Genomic DNA, 6,225 nt, shown 5'->3' on the forward strand with positions numbered 1-6,225 from the left:
CGTCGAGTCCACTGAGCGATTCAGTCAGCGATATTTGGTGACTGTCACTGAGTTGAGGATGCCCACTTGAGAATGACATCATCATCATCATCATCATCATCCGTAGAGTGTCCACAATCAACAGGCTGATTATTCTGACACTTTTAAAGGGGAGGGGGGGTTATAAAACACACACACACACACACACACCGGACACACACACACACACACACACACACACACACACACACACACACACTGCTGGTGGAGTCACTGACTAACAAGCTCCCAACGTGAACACGCCAGGGGACGCAGCTCCAACCACAGCCTCGGTCAAAGCATAGACACTAGATTGATTCTTAGATACTAGTGTCTATGGTCAAAGTATTGTTCCACTCAGAGATGGTTCGCGGGAGGAACCTACTCAATATGTTAGTTTGGAGAAGCTGCCAACATTCGATTGATTAGTAATGGCTTTTTAAGTTGTCTTCCTTTCAGCTTACTGAGTCTACTCCCTCTCTCTGTTTTTCTTTCTTTGGGGCGATCGATGGTTTGATGACTTTGCACGGGCCGCTCTTTGCACTTGACCGGGTTAAGGGAGGGGTAGGGGAGTGTATTCGTTTACAATTGTTAAGATTGTCACGGTCGTCGGTTGGGGATTTAGTAGATGGCCGGTGTCTGCATAGCAAGCTGAATCAGAACTACTGAACACCACCGAATAGACTCGGCAGCATCAGTCATCAGCGCAGGGTCTCCCCTGAAGTGTGTCTTCCCGGCCGGGTGACCTTAACAGCGACTGGTAATAACCTTGTGGACTGCCGAACAGACGAACCCGGGTGTGGCTGTGTGTAGCTTTGGACTGGCAATGAGCGGTGTGTGAGTAACTGATGCCACCGATAACGGTACAGGTCATGGGGTGACCAAGAAAACCATTCCTCTTCTTCTTCTTTTATTTATTTTTTTCCTCTCTCTTTTTAAACTTTTTTTTAATTTTAATTTTTGTTTTTATTGTTTGCTTTCCTTTCCTCTCTCTCTCTCTCTCTCTCTCTCTCTCTCTCTCTCAGAGAGGCTTTATTGGCGGGTGACTGACCTGACGACAGAACAGTCCCTGCTCAACGGTCCAACACCATGAGGTGTGGCTGGAGACGTGCAGTGAGTGTATTGTATGGTGGTGTAGGTGGGCTGGGCTCAACTATCTCAGACACCCTCTCACTTGACGCAGAGCTCAACAGGCGCATCGGCAAGGCAGCCACCACCATGACCAGACTGACAAAGAAAGCATGGAACAGCAAGCTGACTGACCACACAAAGATCGAAATCTACAGACCCTGCGTCGTGAGCACCCTCCTGTATGGCAGCGAGTCCTGGACTTTGTGTGCCCGACAAGAGCGAAAGCTCAATGCTTTTCACATGCGTAGCCTCCGACGCATTCTGAACATCACCTGGCAGGACAAAGTCCCAAACAACACTGTCCTGGAAAGAGCTAGATGCACCAGCATGTACACGCTGCTGAAACAGAGACGTATGCGCTGGCTCGGCCATGTCGTGCGCATGGACGACGGACGGATCCCCAAAGACCTCCTCTACGGAGAACTTGTGCAGGACAAACGTCCCACAGGCAGACCACAGCTGTGATTCAAAGACGTGTGCAAGAGGGACCTAAAAGCCTTGAACATCGACCAGAACAACTGGGAAGCAACAGCCCTCGAACGGTCAGCCTGGAGACAGACTGTGCAGAAAGGTCTTTCCAAGTTCGAAGAGACACTCGCTCAGCAGCATGAGGAAAAGAGAATGAAAAGAAAGGCTGCAGCCCAAGCAGACAGACCAGCGTCAGACTTCATCTGTGCCCTCTGGCCAGCCACACCCGACGCTGTACCAGAATAAACACCTAGAGCGCAACTCCATAGTCTTCCGAGACTGAAGGATGCCTATATGTATTGTATTGTATTGTATTGTGGTGTAGGTGGACGGCCCAACACCACGAGGTCTGGCTGGAGACGTGCATTGTATTGTATTGTATTGTATTGTATGGTGGTGTAGGTGGACGGTCCAAAACCATGAGGTCTGGCTGGAGACGTGCATTGTATTGTATTGTATTGTATTGTATTGTATTGTGGTGTAGGTGGACGGCCCAACACCACGAGGTCTGGCTGGAGACGCGCATTGTATTGTATTGTTTATTGTATTGCATTGTATTGTATTGTCTAGAGGAGTGATCTACAACAGTGCGATGCTGTCAGAGTGTCAAAGGCAAACACTGCGACAGACACACAGACAGGATATCGGCCAGACAAAGAAAGAAAGAAACATGTGTGCCAATGGTATTTGAACGAATTATTGTGATCCATTTTCTCAGTGCTTGAAAGAGAAAGAAGGACGGGATGTTAGACAGACTCTGTGTGTGTGTGTGTGTGTGTGTGTGTGTGTGTGTGTGTGTGTGTGTGTGTGTGTGTGTGTGTGTGTGTGTTGTATTACTTTTTTTGTCACAAAATATTTTTTCTGTGTGAAACTCGAGCTGCTCTCCCTGGGGAGTGCAGCGCCACTTCAGTTTTTTTTGTACCTGCAAGTGTACACGTTTTCCCATCAAAGTGGGTTTTCCTTCCAATTCAAGTGTTTTTTTTTTACAGGGACAACCCTGTATTGTTGCCGTGGCTTCATCTACGTGCGTTAAGTGGATGCTGCACATGACCAGGACCTCGGTTTATCATCTCATTTAATTCGAATGACTAGCGTCCAGACTACCACTCAAGATCTAGTGGAAGTGATTTTGGGAAAAGGATACTAGCGAGTGTAAGATTCGAACCTGTGCGCCCAGATTCCTTTGCTTCCGGCTAGGCGGACGCGTTGCCACTTGGCCACCACTCCACACGTGTGTAAGCGTATGTGTCTCCGTGTCTGTGTGTGAAGATAATTTTCAATAAAATTGTGCTGTCGCCATTCATATGACCTCAGAAATCCGGTCACGACGTCATCATTCACGTCAGGCACACAGTGAGGAGACCCACGGACTTACAGTTTTAAATATCTATTTATAACTATTTTATTTTGAAAACTTCGAACTCCATAGAGGAGACCGCACGAAACCACAGCAACTACTTGACTTCGGAGACTTACAGGCCTGGAGTTCTTTTATATTTGATACTTCTAAGTCCTGAGAGGAGACTGCACTGACGAACTTGAAACTACAACTTCGGAGAAGGGGCCTGGAGACGGTGGGGGGGGCGGGCGGGGGGGGGGGGGGGGGGGGGGGGGGGGGGGGGGGGGGGCATTTGGGGGTAGTGGTGGTGGAGATGCAGAGGGGTAATGGAGCTGGATCGGGTGGGGTGGGGTAGTGGTGGGAACTGAATCCGCTTAGTTAGCGTTACGCGCTTCACAGGAAGTAAGGAGAGCTGTCAGAACGCTGGATTCTGATAGAGCGTGAAAAACGTGGCCGCCGGAGCATCCGTCAGCCGGTCGGTGGCGTGCGGGCGGTGACAGTGCTCTGCTCGGCACTGGCACGGTATATCGGTCATGATCACGTGCAATCCGCTTACCCGCCGCGCACGCTTCCCATGGCATCGCCGGCTTGTGGGGTGGGGTCACTTTGTCTGTGTCTCTGTTTTTATTTCCTTTGTTATTTCTCATTGATTTTGTTTTGTGTCTTGTCACTGTCTCACTCTCGATCTGTTTCCTGTCCGCAATTTGGTCTGCCTGCCTGCCCCCGTGTGCGTGTGTGTGTGTGTGTGTGTCACAAAATGAGAACAAAAGCACTGCTCACATAACAAGTAGTTTAATTAGAAATCATGCAAGTATTGTTCACATACAACCAGTATAGCCAGTTTACACCACTTTTGGCATCACTGAAGTCTCAGTTTCCATCCGATAATTCTCCAGCGATACATTCAACATGCCCCCTCTGCAATCCCTACCCCCTCCACTCCCCACTTAGCCCCCTTCACGTGACCTGCCCCTCCCTCACTGAGCTCCCACCCCACCCCCCTTACACCCCCACCTCCGAGTCCACCCTCAGTCGATCGCCTCCCGAACCCCAGGCCCGCCCATCAGCGAACTCAGTGAAAGTAGATGATACATAATTCCACCCACTGTTTCAGCACGTGTACAACCATGCGCGTGATTTTCGGATGTCACGCGCACTGCCCGATTCAGTTGTCGCGACTGTTCGTCTGACTGTGATGACTGATGCCATTATTAAATCTCCCCCACCTCCCCTCCCCCACGACGCGTGTGTGGTGCTTTTTCGAAATAGTCACGCGGGATATTCGGAGACGGCAAAACAAGTGTACAATGTGGAGCACATGTACTGTTGTGTTACTATTTTTCAACCAATAGCATTTTCTTCGCCTCTCCCCCACCTTCACACAGTTGAACAAACTCGGCACTGCCACTGGTCCTGGGTTACTATTTATAGCTACGGTGAGCTTCACCTACTGATTATCCACCCCTCCCTCTTCACCCGCCTCCATTCCCTTTCCACATTCCCCTCAATCCTCTATGTCTTTCATTGTTTATATTCAGACACCAAGCCTCGTGTATTTTAGTTTCGGTTTTCCCCGAACGATCCGCGAATGCACGTGTATCGTTGACGCACGCATATTGCTCATTGGTGGATATTTCAGGAATTTTAATGTTCGAAGATAAAATGCTTTCCAAAAACGGAAAGTGCTCTGGAAACAACCTTCCACGTGTATTGTAACAGGGCGTGACCAAAGACTCTTATGTTGCGGCGTAAAGCAGCCAATGAAATTGCAGCATGTCTGGTGGGCGGTGGTTTCTGTCGTTTTAATACTATTTGTGTCAAGCATGATCAAATAATGTTCTGTTGCCAAACGAAGTTCAAAACCATTTTTAAATGTGACAAAAGTGCATGTGTATCACTCTATTTTTAGATGCTCTGACTGATAACTCAAAATAGTTCTACAAACAGCTATAAAAGAACGAGAGCTCTTGAAAGCAAAGTGCACTTTGTTCAGAAGGTGCCTAACATATGCAGTTCTTCGAAACACTGACGTTGAATGTCCAACGACGTTACGCAAAAGAAGCATTGGGCTATTCAAATTCATCGTGACATGATGTGTGTGTTTTTTGGGGGGTTTTTTTGTTTTTTGTTTTGGGGTTGTTGTTTTTTGTTTTGTTTTTTAAGATCTATGGAATTCGTGCAGCTGACTTTGTGGAATGACTTTGTGTATGACTTTTTGTACATCTGCCTTAAAAAAAAAAGGGGGGGGGGGGGGGCTTTTTCAAGAACTGTGGATTCGTGCAGCTGACTTTGTGGAACTGGTTTGTAAATATCACTTTTTGTACATCAGCCTTAAAAAAAAAAAAAAACGGGGACTTTTTTCATATCTGTGGATTCGTGCAGCTGACTTTGTGGAATTTTGAATGACTTTTTGTGCATCTGCCTACCTGCATAATTAGCCTAGACATATAATCACAAATTCTTGGGATTTAGCATAATAGTCCTGTCACTTTGTTGAGATGGCCTGCAGTATGTGTGTGCCAATAAGTCAAACTGTATTGGATCCAATGAAGATAATCATCTTTTGACACGTGTGTGCAAAGTGAGTAAGTAATCACTCTGTTCCAGATCTCTCTCCTTATTCTTGTGTGTGTGTGTGTGTGTGTGTGTGTGTGTGTGTGTGTGTGTGTGTGTGTGTGTGTGTGTGTGTGATGCGTGTGTTTGTGTGTGTGTGTGTGTGTATGTGTGTGTGTGTTTGTGTGTGCGTGTGTGTGTGTCAAACAATAGAACAGGTAAAGGAAGGAGGAATTTGCGCACAGTGGAAAACCGGCGAAAAATCAGCTGTCAGAATTATATACCTATAAAGAATGGCATCGAGAGAATGAGAGACACAGACAAAAAGACAGACAGACAGACAGACAGACTGGCAGACACATAGACAGCCGGGAAGACCATGACAGCGGATTGGGAGGCTGGAGCGGACAGACAGACAGACAGACTGACGGAGTTTAAACACTGTTGAAGACCATGACAGCGGATTGGGAGGCTGGAGCGGACAGACAGACAAACAGACTGACGGAGTTTAAACACTGTTGAAGACCATGACAGCGGATTGGGAGGCTGGAGCGGACAGACAGACAAACAGACTGACGGAGTTTAAACACTGTTGAAGACCATGACAGCGGATTGGGAGGCTGGAGCGGACAGACAGACAGACAGACAGACTGACGGAGTTTAAACACTGTTGAAGACCATGACAGCGGATTGGGAGGCTGGAGCGGACAGACAGA

This window comes from Babylonia areolata, chromosome 21, assembly GCF_041734735.1.
Source record: "Babylonia areolata isolate BAREFJ2019XMU chromosome 21, ASM4173473v1, whole genome shotgun sequence".
In the NCBI taxonomy this organism is placed as follows: domain Eukaryota; kingdom Metazoa; phylum Mollusca; class Gastropoda; order Neogastropoda; family Buccinidae; genus Babylonia; species Babylonia areolata.